Source organism: Mirounga angustirostris, unplaced genomic scaffold (assembly GCF_029215605.1).
Source record: "Mirounga angustirostris isolate CCGP_5_RB_7025 unplaced genomic scaffold, mMirAng1.0.hap1 SCAF_9, whole genome shotgun sequence".
Classification (NCBI taxonomy): Eukaryota; Metazoa; Chordata; class Mammalia; order Carnivora; family Phocidae; genus Mirounga; species Mirounga angustirostris.
Genome location: NW_026991717.1, coordinates 59,002,344 through 59,017,166, shown reverse-complemented (window position 1 = coordinate 59,017,166; position 14,823 = coordinate 59,002,344).

Sequence of the window (14,823 nt, the reverse complement as noted above, 5' to 3'; positions counted from 1 at the left end):
AGACCCTATGGTTGACAGAGCAGTAGACTGAGCCTGGGGCCTATAGCAGGAGCCTGGGATCCTGTGGTCACTGGAGAGATATCTGCCATCTCAGCCCTGGATTGCCTACCTCTAGACTTTTATGTGACAGTGAAATAAACTTCTGTTTTTTTTAAGGCACTATATTTTCATGTCTCTTACTGCTAAAGTAATCTTAAGTGAGGCTTAAGGACAGGCCACTGACCTTATTGTATGGGAGAGAACTGTGTGGAAGATACTAATTCTTTACACCTGTAAAGTATTGACAGATTTGTGATGTTGAAAATATGTAGGTGACCTTAGGGACATCACATATCTATTATAATGATTTATAGTAGTTTTAGTAAAAAAACTGTTCTTTCAAATGGAGTATTTGGTTACACTAAGCAATGTGAAAAACTAAAAATAATCTGTTTAATAATGAATAGAATGGCACCTTAAATCATGTTTATTTATTTATAAAAGATTTTATTTATTCATGAGAGAGTTCAAGAGAGAGCACAAGCAAGGGGAGGGGCAGACGGAGAGGAAGAAGCAGACTCCTTGCTGAGAAGGGAGCCCAACGAGATGCTCAATCCCAGGACCCTGGGATCATGACCTGAGCTGAAGGCAGACACATTACTGTCTGAGCCACCCAGGTGCCCACCTTAAATCATATTGCATCAATTTAATGGAATAGCCATGTTTTTTCTTTTTAACAGCTTTATTAAGATATAATCACATACCATACAATTCACCCATTTAATAGGTATAATTCAATGGTTTTTAGTATCCACAACATAATTGTGCAACTACCACCACAATCTGATTTAGAACATTTTTACCACCCCAAAAAGAAACCCCTTACCCACTAGTAGTCACTGCCCATGCCCCCTCACCCCCACTCCCAGCCCTAGACAACTACTCATCTACTTTCTGTCTCCATAGATTTGCCCATTCTGTACATTTTATATGTGTGGAATCATATAACATGCTCTTTGGTGACAGGCTTCTTTCACTTAGCATAACATATTCAGAGCTCATCCATGTTGTATCATGTATCAGTACTTTATTTCTTTTTTTTTTATAGGTTTTTTTTTTTTAAGATTTTATTTATTTGAGGGAGAGAATGAGAGAGAGAGAGCACAAGAGAGGGGAGGGCAGAGGGAGAAGCAGACTCCCCGCTGAGCAGGGAGCCTGATGCGGGACTCGATCCTGGGACTCCAAGATCATGACCTGAGCCGAAGGCAGTTGCTTAACCAACTGAGCCACCCAGGCGCCCAGTACTTCATTTCTTTTTATTGCCAAGTAATATTCCATTGTTTGGATGATACTACATTTTATTTATTCATCAATTGATGGACACTTAAGTTGTTTGTACTTTTTGGCTATTGTGAATAATGGTGCTATGAACATTTCCTGTACAAGTTTTTGTGTGAATGTCTGTTTCTGTTTCTCTTTGGTATATAAAAATGGACTTGCTGGATCGCATGGTAACTATGTTCAACATTTTGAAGACTGCCAAACTGCTTTCCAAAGTGGCTGCACCATTTATCCACCAGCAATATATGAGGGTTCCAATTTGTCCACATCCTCACCAACACTTGTAATTATGTTTTTTTTTTTTTAATATACCCATCCTAGTGGGTGTGAAGTTGTATCTCATTGTGGTTTTGATTTGCATTTCCCTTATGGCTAATGATGTTGAACATTTTTTCACATGCTTATTGGCTATTTTTATATCTTCTTTGGAGGAATGTCTAATTGTCAGAGGAGGTCATCGAGAGGATGTGACCACTGATTGACCCACAACCTGGACCCGGGCAAGTGGAGGCTCTTCATCCCTTCCCATGTCCCTGAAATGTGTGTTCTGCCCACTGTTTCCCACAGTGACAGCCATTTTCAAGGACGCAGACTTGAGAGCAATATGGTGTTAAGACCACCTGGTCGATATATATACTGAACTCAGTTAAAGCCTCTATATAAATTTTTAAGATTCTGGTGGGTGGGTGCAGATATCTACTCATCTTGCAACTGACCAAGACAAGTCTTGTATGTAAGTGCCCTTACTAATTAAACTCTCACCTACCAATCTGGAGTGGTCTGCCTATTTCTTCAGCATTTCCTTGCCCTCTTTGTATGGGACCAGTTACAGATTTCACCTGCAAAGCTCCTGAATTTGCAAATCAACATCTATGCAAGTACGTTGCCCATTTTTAGTTTGGGTTGTCTTTTTATTATTGAGTTATAATAGTTTTAAAATATATTCTAGATATAAGTCCCTTATCATATATATGATTTATAAATATCTTCTCCCATTCTATGGGTTGTCTTTCACTGCCTTGATGGCATTGTTTGCAGTGCAAAGTTTTTAATTTTGACGAAGTCCAGTTTTTATATTTTTCTTTTGGTTTTGTATCTAAGAAGTCTTTGCCTAACCCCAGATCATGAAAATTTAGGCTATGTTTTCTTCTAAGACTTTTTTTTAAAAGATTTTATTTATTCACTTGTGAGAGACAGAGAGAGAGCATAAGCAGGGGGAGCAGCAGGCAGAGGGAAAAGCAGGCTCCCCGCTGAGGAGGGAGCCCAATGTGGGGAGAGGGGGGAGGGTTGGTATACCCTGGGATCATGACCTGAGCCGAAGGCAGACGCATAACCGACCAAACCACCCAGGCACCCCTCAGATCCTAAATTACTAAAAAATTAAGGTTTTTGACCAGATTCATGCCAATAAGTTTGAAGATTTAAATGAACTGTCTAAATTCCTAGGAAATATATCTTACTAAAACATACAAAAAAAGGAAATCTGAATAGCCCTATAACTATAGAAAACAATGAATTTATAATATAAAAAGCTTCCTACAGCCGCACAAGTTACTAGCATTATGATCTTAGCAAGTCATGTAAACTGTTTCCCTATCTGAGAAATGAAGATAGTAACATAATGTCATAGGTAATATTGATTTTTTTTTTAAGATTTATTTATTTATATGAGAGATAGGGGGTGGGCGGGGAGGGGCAGAGGGAGAGGAAGAGAGAATCCTAAGTGGACTCTGCTAAGTGCAGAGCCCGACATAGGGCTCAATCTCACGACCCACCCCGACTCCCAGATCACAACATGAGCAGAAACCAAGAGTCAGACGCCTAATTCACTGCACCACGCAGGCGCCCCTGTCATAGTAATGTTGTGGAGATTAAATGAGATAATGCACATGGCCTACAGTTGCCACATGCTCAATGTATACTAGCCATTATTAGTCTCCTTTACAGCTTTGGGTGTGTGTCACTGAGTACAAAAACATGTGTTCTTCAGGCACCCTTGTATGCATGCTCTGAAAGGTAGAGCATGGTCTGGTCTGTCTTTTTTCTGAAATAAAAGTGCTTAGAGGCAACAGATGCATCTGAAATTTAAAAAATGGAAAGTAAATTAGTCTTCTCCTTAAATCAGATTCTCTCTGTTTTCCTTTTGTACACCTGCCCCAAAGCCAGTCTTGGAATTTGCCCTGCTGCTGTTGGTGCAACTTTTGTATGTGTACAGAACGACCTACACACCTCCAGGCATGAATCCTGACCCCCGTGATTGGGAAAGGTTTTGGCGACCTGTAATTTACACAACAACCTAGTCAATTGCTGTCTCCTCTCTCCTTCCAACCCCGCACTGGGGGCTGATTTCCCAGGCTGGTGTCTGATTTCCTGTGCTGACCGCTCCTGTGATCTCCAGGGCATGCAGTCCTGACTAGACAGAATATTGCCCACATCTCCTGTGTCACATAAAGTTCTTTCCAGCTTATCTGATCTCTTCTTGTCCTTTCCCTGTCCCTCTGGGGCTCTGCTCCAACCTGGTTGTTTAACATTCTTCAGGAGAGTCTACTTTCCTTGATCAGAGGGCTCTTCATTCCTCCAGTCCCGGCCTCTGCCACATGAGTGTGTCACACAGACCTATCTCACTTCCTTTTGGAATTCCCAGCTTCACTTGGCAAGCCCTTCTTCCTGGCATTGTCTTCTTCAACAAGGTGCCTACCAGCTCTGGAATCCTCACCCCTCCCATGGGATTTGCTCCTCCGCCACCCTGTTGGGATTTCTTCCACCCACCTCTCATCTTTGGAGTCTGTTTCATTTCCTTGTCCTAATGAGTCTCTTCACCACACCTCCTCTGTATTGTGTTTCTTCCTCATTTGTCAGATTTTTAAAAGCTGTTTGTTTCCTCCTTCCATTCCCACTTGTCCAAATCCTGTCTTAACCTCAAGCATCATCTCAAGGATGAGTCTGAACAGAGCCTCTTTTGCGAGTCCCTCTTCTTGCCCCTCTCCTACCAGGCCTCTTTATTCTACTTACAGCACTGAGTTTACTCAACCTAAAATTATAATTATTTGTGTATACCTATCAAAGGCCCCGTACTAGTTAGGGACTGGAGGGCAAGGATATTTCTTACTCATCTGTGCAGCTCCAGTAGTACCCAGCACAATGCCTTGGGCACGGGAGTTGTTCAGGAACTATTTGCTGAACTGAGTTCATGAGCATGAGACCCTGGAAGACAAAGGCAAGTATTTCCCCCAGTTTCCAGGCTGGGATCAACAGTGCCCTGATTGGCTTCACTGTTAATGAGGAATCAGGCTGTATGGACCTAGGGGGTGTCAGATAAAACAAAGGCTTCCATAATACATGTTTATCAGTCCTGTAAGGATTCATTCATTTATTCAACAAACATGTACTGATGACTAGGTGCTTAAACTTGCTGCAAAAAGAGATGACTAGGAGTAGGACAAATGTCCTTGAGGCCTTTGTAATCCAGTTGGGGAATCTGAAACATAACAACTGAGCGTAAGGCAAAATGAAATAAAATGCTATAACATGGACCACATTCTCTGAGAGCACTAGCCCTTGATTTCAGAAGAGGAAAGAAGAGGCATATTGGAATAGATGAGGATGTTTCAGAAGAAGAGCAACTTTGTTTTTTCTAGTGGACTCAGCATTGGCATGACAACAAGGCCTCTGAACTTCTGGCCCACCCCTCAAATTCCTGCATCTGACCGGAGTGGGAGGTAGAGTGGGAAGGAGGAAGCAAGTCAAGTTCCTTAGACCTGTGCTGTCTAATATGTACCCACCAGCCAGATGGAGCTATAGAGCACTTAGAATGTGGCTAGTCTGGGCGTGCCTGGGTGGCTCAGTCAGTTAAGCATCCGACTCTTGATTTCCTCTCAGGCAGCTCAGGTCACGATCTCAGGGTCGTGGGATCGAGCCCCACATTAGACTCTGTGCTCAGTGTGGCGTCTGCTTGGGATTCTCTCTCTCCTCTCCCTCTGCCCACACCCCCACCCCTGCTCGTGTGCACGTGCATGCTCTCTCTCTCATAAATAAACAAACAAATAAATAAATAAAATCTTAAAAAACAAAATGTGGCCAGTCTGAATCGAGATGTACGTATGTGTAAAAAATGCACTGGATTTTGAAGACAGGACAAAAAAATAGTTTTTACATTGCTTGCATGTTAAAAATAATATTTTGGATATACTCGGTTAAATAAAATATATTATTAAAATTAATTTCACCCATGTCTTTTTACTTTTATCACATGACTACTGCACAAGTTTCAATTAGATATAGGGCTTGCATTATACTTCTATTGGACACCACTGTTCTAAAGGCCGTTCCTCAGGTTTGGAGAGCCTAGAAAATTTGGAAAACACCTGAGGGAAGTGGATTCTGATACTGAATCAGGACCCAGGCCCAGTGCTATTTACTAGCCCTGACCTATATTCAAACTCCAAGGACTTCCGTCATCATCACTTGAGTCTGGCCTGGGCAGAGTCAGCCCACAGATAGGAAACCTGGTTCTGTCCCATCTGCATTTCCTTATGATTCAGGCCACAGGAATATATGTGACAGGGAGTTGGTTTATTTTCTGTGTTTCTTTTAAGCAGCTTCCTTGAAGACACAAACAGCTCTTGAAAAGCAAAGATAAGGGACAGATCTGGTAGAGTCTTCCATAATAACAACTAGGTTTTTGATCATTAATCAAGTTAATATACTTTTTGCCTGGGAGGATTTATAACAAATTGTTGGTTGATCTTTAAGATGTTAAAAGTGATATGTTTTACTAAAATAAAGCCCTGAGGGTGTGAGAATAACAAAGCCTCAGTGGAGGAGCTCCAGCTACTGATAACACAGTTAAGTTGCCCATCTTGGGCATCTAGGTTCCCAACTATCCTACTCTACCCTACTGCCCTTACCCTTTGTGAGAGATCACAACCCTCTGATTTTTGCTCTGAGATTATGCCCAGCCACTGATATCTTTAATGTTCTCTCAGCTTCAAGCCTTGACTCTTGATATTCCCTTTGCCAGTAATATTCTTCTGCCTCCCTTATGCCCCACTGTTTCAAGATCCATTTAAAAAATGAGACAGAACTAACATTTGTTCTGTCTTTTGTTTTCATTAAACTCTTGCGAGAAATAAGGATCCATAGGCAAACTCAAGTAATAGGACTTCATTTGAAGATGTCGTGTGGCAATAAGGAAGATAAGCAAACTGTGGAAATCCAAGATTAGGAACTCTTCTGAATCCAAGATGGCACTAGGCATCTCAGTGGCAGAAGTTAATGGGTCTTCACTCTACTGTTCTGCCATTTATGTGACTCAGCTACTAAGACTTTGCTTACTGGGGCGGGGGGGGGGGGTGGTCCCCACTTCTGGCTTCCTCAGCATCCATCTATAGCTTTTCTTGACCTCACTACTTTTGCATACTCATAGTTTCTGTTTCCTCATTAACTTAGCCCTACTCAAGAACTATATTAGCTTTAAAAATAAAACTGCAGTTATTTTACCAGCAAAAATGGGTTTACTTGGGAATAGCAGAGAACTGCAATCCAGGAAGCAAGCTACAGCAAAGCAAGCTACAGCAAAACCATAGGCAAGTCCAGACAACAAAGAACCCTTTTTTATAGATGAAAGGGGGAATTTGGAAGGGCCATTATAAACAAAAAGACCATTGGAGTAAACCGGGAGTTCAAAGTATAGTGGCTTTTCATTGGTTGAAGTTGTGACAGTCTCACCAGCTAGGATGTTGCCAGGGGAGGAGGAAAAACTTTCTCCCTCCTGCTGGCATAGTAAAGAAATACACACCTGCAAGATCTGTCTCTACCTGCAGGGTCTGCAATTCACAAGGACTAGTAGGGTGTGAGAGCTCCCTCTGCTGGCCTCTCCACTCCTTTCTAAACAAAGGTTTCCTTTGTTACTTTCACAATTACAACTTGCTTCTGGCCCCACCTCTTCCTTCTTAACATCTTATTAGCTTCAGTTCTTGTCCCTAATTGCCTGATTCCCTCTTTATTTTCCATTTCAGGTTCTAGAGAGCAACCTGCGGTTATCTTACTGTTTAGACAGAACTTTCTCCACTGAACTGCATCATTAGTATCTGATCAGCCTGTGGATCTGGCTGATTTTGGGGTATCAGGTACCCACACATGGTCTGATCAACTGTGGACCAACAAACATGGCTGCCCAAGTTCTCTCTCAGCAAGGGCTGTACCCATGCTGGTCATCATGATTGCCATGTCCAGGACACTTTCACTTGTATCATTTTAGTCCTTACAACAATCCTGAAAATAGATATCATTCTATTTTCTACAGATGAAGAAACTGAGGAACAGAGAGCTTACTCAAGGCAAAGCCAGCATGCAACCCTAAATCTGCCATCAGAAATCACCATGCAGCAGCCTCAATGGAACATGTTAAGTGAATTCTCTTGAAACAAAACTACAAGGCAGAGAGATGTCAGAAGTAGGATAACATTGCTGTTCTCTGTTCCTCCCACAACTGCATGAAGAGCAGGTTTTCCTAGGAGAACTCACCTATGGTTTATGCGTGTGTTTGTGTGTGTGTGAGAGACTGTCCTGTGTATTCAAACCAAGGATATTACTTAGAATAAACCCTGATGGGGGCGCCTGAGTGGCTCAGTTGATTGGGCATCTGGGTCATGATCCCAGGGTCCTGGGATTGAGCCCCATATCAGGCTCTGTGCTCAGCAGGCAGCCTGCTTCTCCCTTTCCCTCTGCCTGCCACTCTGCCTATTTGTGATCCCTCTCTCTCTGTCAAATAAATAAAATCTTAAAAAGAAAAAAAAAAGAATAAAGCCTGATGGATGAAATCTAAGATGGATCCATCTTGTACCACAATCCACTTTAAGGTAAATACAGATGCATCATCCTAAACTGATATAAAAACCCAGATTTATAAAACAAGTCAATGAAAATATAATTATCTTTTTCCCTGTTGCAACTTCTTCCCATTTTACTCTGGACCCTAGGTTATGGAAGTGGTGTGGGAGTGGTTTGAGGGAAACCACTAGGCTGAAGGCTCTTCAGAGTCCTCCTTATCCCAAAATAAGGTAGGTCAGGAAGATTCTGCACATGTAGGTACAAGGTGGGTGTGGTGGAGCCAGCTGAGGATGGGGCCAACTTACTAACACACCTCTCCATGATTAATGAGGAGAGGGGAAAAGGTGAGAGTTGGATGAAATAATACACAGGAAGCCTTTAGAATAATGCCTAGCTGTATTCATTTACTGCTGTAATAAATTACCACAAACTCAGTAGCTTAAAACAACACACATTTGGGAGTGACATTACCAAGATGGCAGAGTAGGAAACCCCTCCATCTCTCCATAAAGATCAACAATTAGACAGTCATCCACAAATAAAAACAGCACTGGGGAGCTCTGGAGTCCACTTAATAAACTTCAGTAATGCAGTTAAACAAAAAATTTGAGAACAACCACACAAAAAGGGAAGGAAGAACAGCTTTGTTTTGCTCCATCAACTCATCCCCCCAGTCAGCATTACTTAGCACCAAGAGGGAACTTCCAAGTTAGAAAGAGTTCACCTTACCAGGAAAGGAAGAGCAGGGTGAGCAATCGGCCTTGATAAGGATCATGTAGTTGATGGAGTAGACCCTAATGGCCTGAGCTAACAAGTCACCACAACCCCCAGACCTGGTGCCACCAAAGGATGTTCATCATCACTAGACTTGCCTTACAAGAAATGCTGAAAGAGTTCTTCAAGCTGAAACAAAAGGATGCTAACTAGTAATGTAAAAACATGTGAAAATAAACAACATAGAGGCACCTGGGTGGCTCAGTCAGTTAAGTGTCTGCCTTCAGCTTGGGTCATGATCTTGGGGTCCTGGAATGGAGCCCTGCATTGGGAGTGGGGAGCCTGCTTCTCCCTCTTCTCCCCTCTCATGCTCTCTCTTGTTATCTCTGTCGCTATCTCTCTCTCTCAAATAAATAAATAAAATCTTTAAAAAGAAAAAAAAAAGAAAAGAAACAACATACTGGTAAAGACAAGTATATAATCAGATTGAGAATACTCTAATATTGTAATATAGTGGTGTGTTTACCACTTAACTCTAATATAAAGCTTGAGGAACAAAAGTATTAAAAGTAGCTATAACTACAATAACTTATTAATGGATACACAATCTAAAAAGATGTAAAATATGAAACATAAAATGTCCTAGGAGATGGAATAAAAGGGTAGTTTTTTGTATACAGTTGAAGATGTTAGCAGTTTGAAATAAACAGACTATAATATCTATAAGATGTTTCAAGTGAGCCTTAGGGTAACCGTAAAACAAAAACCTTTGGGGGTTACATGCAAGACAAAAAGATCATCAATTCACAAAGGAAGACAGCAAGAGAGAAAAGAAGGAACAAAGGAGCTACAAAACAGCCAGAAAACAATGAACAAGATGGCAATACTAATTCCTTATTTATCAATAATTACTTTAAATGTAAATGGATTAAATGTTCCAATCAAAAGGCATAGAGTGGCTGCATGGATTAAAAAACATGACGGAACTATATGCTGCCTACAAGAGATTAATTTCAGCTTCAGGAACACACATAGACTTAAAGTGAAGGGTGAAAAAGGATATTTCATGCAAGTAGAAATGAAAAGACAGCAGAGGTAGCTATACTTACATCAGACAAAAGAGACTTTAAGTCAAAAACTGTAGTAAGAACATCATCATATAATCCTAAAGGGGTCAAGTCATCAAGAGTATATAACAATTGTAAATATATATGCACCCAACATTGGAACACCTAAATATATTAAACAAATGCTCAGATCTGAAGGGAGTAATGGACAATAATATAATAATAATAGGGGACTTCAATATCCCACTTTCAACAATGGATAGATCATCCAGATGGAAAATCAATAAGGAAACATTGGACTTGGGTATACTTTAGACCAAGTGGACCTAACAGACATATAGAGAACAATTCATCCAATAACAGCAGAATACACACCTTAGAACATTCTCCAGGATAGATCATGATGACTCTCAGCAAATTAATAAATACTGAAACTGTACCAAGTATCTTTTCTGATCACAATAGTATAAAATTAGAAATTAATAACAGGAGGAAAACTGGAAAGTTCACTAATACTGTGGGAAATTAAGCAACACGCTCCTGAAGAACCAATGGGTCAAAGATGAAATCAAAAGGGAAGTAAAAAAATATATTGAAGGAAATTAAAATGGAAACACAACATATCAAAACTTATAGGATGCAGCAAAAGCAATTCTAAGAGAGAAGTTCATAGCCACAAATGTCTACATTAAGAAAAAGAAAAGATCTCAAATAAACAGCCTAACTTCACATGTCAAGGAACTAGAAAAAGAAAAAACTAAGCCCAAAGTTATCAGAAGGAAGGAGATAACAAAAATCAGAGCAGAAATAAATGAAATAGAGAATGGAAAAACAGAAGAAAAGGTCAACAAAAATGAGTTGGTTTCTTGAAAAGCTAAACAAAATTGGCAAATCTTTGACTAGATTTACCAAGAAAAAGAGAGAAGATGCAAATAAAATTATAAATGAAAAAGGAGATATTACAGCTGATACCACAGAAATACAAAGGATCATAAGAGACTTCTATGAACAGTTACACACTAACAAATTGGACAACCTAGAAGAAATGGATAAATTCTTAGAAACATACAACCTACCAAGTCTGAATCATGAAGAAATAGGAAATCTAAATAGACCAATAACAAGTAAGAAGACTGAGTCAGTAATCAAAAACCTACCAACAAAGGAAAGCCCTTTGGAATGGATGGTTTTACTGGTGAATTCTACCAAACATTTAAAGAATTGATGCCAATTCTTCTCAAACTCTTCCAAAAATTTGAAGAGGAAACACTCCCAAACCCATTTTATGAGGCCTGCATTACCCTGATTCTAAAGCTAGGTAAGAACACTACACAAAACGAGAATGTATTTATCTTAATGAGCACTGAGTAATATATGGAATTGCTGAATCACTATATTGTACACCTGAAACTAATAGAACACTGTATGTTAACTACAGTGGAATTAAAATTTTTAAAAAAGGTTTAAAAAAATCCTAAAAAAAGAAGAACACTACATGAAATGAAAACTATAGCCCAATATCCCCAATGAATATATAGACACAAAATTTCTCAACAAAATACTAGCAAACTGAATTCAAGAGCACATTAAAAGGATCATATATCATGATCAAGTGGGATTTATCCCCGGATGTAAGAATGGCTCAACACACACAAATCAATAATTATAACACACCACATTAATAGAATGAAAGACAATAATCATATGGTTGTGCAATAGATGCAGAAAAAGAATTTGGCAAAATTCAACATCTTTTCATGATAAAAACACTCCACAAATTGGAAATAGAAGGCACATATGTTATTCAGCCATGAGAAAGAAGAAAATTCTGCCATTTGTGACAACATGAATGAACCTTAAGGGCATTTCGCTGAGTGAAATAAATCAGACAGAGAAAGACAAATTCCACATATATGTGGAATCTAAAAAAAAATTGAACTCATAGAAACAGAGTAGAATGGTGGTTGCCAGAGGCTGAGGGGTGGGAGTGATGGGGGGATAGTGGTCAAAGGGTACAACTTTCAGTTATAAAATGAGTAAGTTCTGGGGATCTAATGTACAGCATGGTGACTACAATTAACAATCACTGTTTTGTGTACTTGAAAGTTGCTATGAGAATAGAGCTTTAATATTCTCCCCATAATAATGACAAAATGGTAATTATGTGAGCTGAAGGATGTAACTAACCTTATTGCAATAAACATCTCCCAATATATATGTGTATCAAATCATCACATTGTACACCTTAAACTTACACGATGTTAGATGTCAATTATATCTCCACAAAGCTTTTAAAAAAGCCGCCTCCACACATTTATTGTCTTACAGTTCTGGAGATCAGAAGCCTGAAATCTGTTCCAGTGCGCCAAAATCAAGGTATCTGCAAGCCCACACACCTTCTCGAGGCATAGTAAAAAACCTGTTTCCTTGTCTTTTCCATTCTTTGGTGGTACCTTCCTCCGTCTTGAAAGCCAGCCGTGTAGCATCTTGCTTTGGGCATCATATTGCCTTCTTCTGTAGTAACATATCCCTTTGATCCCCTCTTATAAGGACACTTTGGGTTACATTTAGGATCCACCAAGTTCATCTAGGATAATTTCCCCATCTCAAGATCCTTAATTTAATTACACCTGCAAAGTCCCTCTTGCCACATCAGGTAACATACATAGGTTCCAGGAATTAGCAGCTGGATATCTTTGGGCGCCACTATTTAGCCCCTGCCATATTGGCATAAAAAAATGCTTAAGAGGGCGCCTGGGTGGCTCAGTTGGTTTAAGCGACTGCCTTCGGCTCAGGTCATGATCCTGGAGTCCCTGGATCGAGTCCCGCATCGGGCTCCCTGCTCGGCAGGGAGTCTGCTTCTCCCTCTGACCCTCCCCCCTCTCATGTGCTCTCTCTCATTCTCTCTCTCTCAAATAAATAAATAAAATCTTTAAAAAAAAAATGCTTAAGAAACATTAGCTATTATTATTACTGGGCTAAGTACTTCATATGTATCACCTCATTTAATCCTCACTACAACCCTATGAGATATAGACTATATCCCTACCTTACAGAAGAGAGGTTTGAAAACTTTAGTAGCTGCCTAAAATCAGATGGCAAGTGGAATTCCAACTCAAGAGACTAAACCCAGAGCCCATGCTCTTAGCCACGATCACAGTCTGGCTTTGGGGAGCACACCTATTACTCTCCCCTTACAGTAATGGTGAAGCGCCATCCTACTTTTCTATTTCAGTCATTTGAATGGAGACATGTTTTCTTGGGGAGGGGAGGTCCTTCCCCACTGATTGGACTCTCTTTCAGGATAGGGAGTCTGTCGTGCACTTTTCCTTGTGGCTTGGTGCTCGGTACATACTGAAAATGAAATCAATGTTGTTGATTTAACTGTCAAAGCTGGAGACCATAAAGACAATTAAGTGCAAACAATACTGATCAAACAGAACAAAATCCAAATCCTTATTTTGCCAAACCTTAGAGGCTGACACAGTGAGAAGGGTGAATTGAAATAGAGAACTTTAGTTTTACCTTCTAAAGATCAGCCAGTCTATCGACCTGGGACATGTAGAGATTATAACTACTTTCTGGGAAAACATCTCATTTTGTTCCATAAAGAATAAATACTGTTTTGTTAATGCAGTATGTTCTAGTCATCCTGGCACTTTGAGACTGTGGTTAAACTCATCATACTATGGGATGGGTAGGAAATGGACAACATTCAACAGAAAAAAATCAAATCAGCAAATAAACTATGAAGAAAGAGGTATCTACAAGGTCAAAGTGATAAGCATTCTGGGTAATGGCGGAGAAAAGCAGAGTGAAGGATAAGTGATAAAAGTATGTGATGAAGGTGAGGGACCTGGGTGGCTCAGTTGATTGAGGATCAAGTGTCTGACTCTCAGGGTCCTGAGACTGAGCCCGAGCCCCTCCCCCACCTTCAGGCTCTGAGGCCAGCGCTGAGTCTGCTTGTCCCTCTCCCTCCCCCTCTACTCCCCCCCTTAAATGAATAAATAAAATATTTGAAAAAAAAGTTTGTGATGAAGGCATGTATTTCTGAGAGATAATGAAACATGTTGAAAGAGAAGAAGAAAAGAAAGATTTAGAATTAGGCAAGGAGAAGGGGAGGCAGTTTGATTAAGATTGTCTCTAAAACATGAGAGAAAGAACCAGAAGTGGCCATATAAAAATTGAGCCATCTCATAATAGACCTGTTTTTCTTCAGAAGGGGTAAGCACTAGCCAGTATTCAGTATATCTGAGAAATCATCATCACAGCATTGTCCTTGATGAATTCTGTAGCAGCCACCCCAGAAACCTGAATCACCAAAGCCTCCTTTTTCCTTCCCTATTGACACATGACCTGACTAGACTGGGGTGGGAGAAAAAGACAGAAACTACAATAAGTAACGGAGTATCCTTACTAGCATCTCCCAGGCACTAACCGGGGGAATGAAGGTGGCCGAAGTCCAAGGGGTTTTAGATTTCCACCCATATAGCACTAGGGGATTGAACGTTGTGCTACTGGTTCATCTCCCTTTCCTGTGAGCAAATCTGGGTGGAAATCAAAATGTCACTAGGAAGGTGAGCATGAAACCAGGGGATGGGGAGAGGGTGTGCTGGGTGTTTGCAATGGCTAACGCCACCCTGCTTTGGTGGCCTGATGCCTCCACAGCAGTAGGTGGGGACTGGCTCCTCATATTCTTGGGTCAGAGAACTCTCTCTCCAGGATGGTTTTGGAAACCAAAACCCCCTTCTGCTAGCACATTTTTTTCTTCCCACATTATTATGTAATTGACTAGGTTTAAACCTAACTTAATCCAGTCCCATCCAGTTCACATTTTCCTGACATGACAATATACTCTCACCACTTTAATCTGATCTGGTTGTCTCTGAGA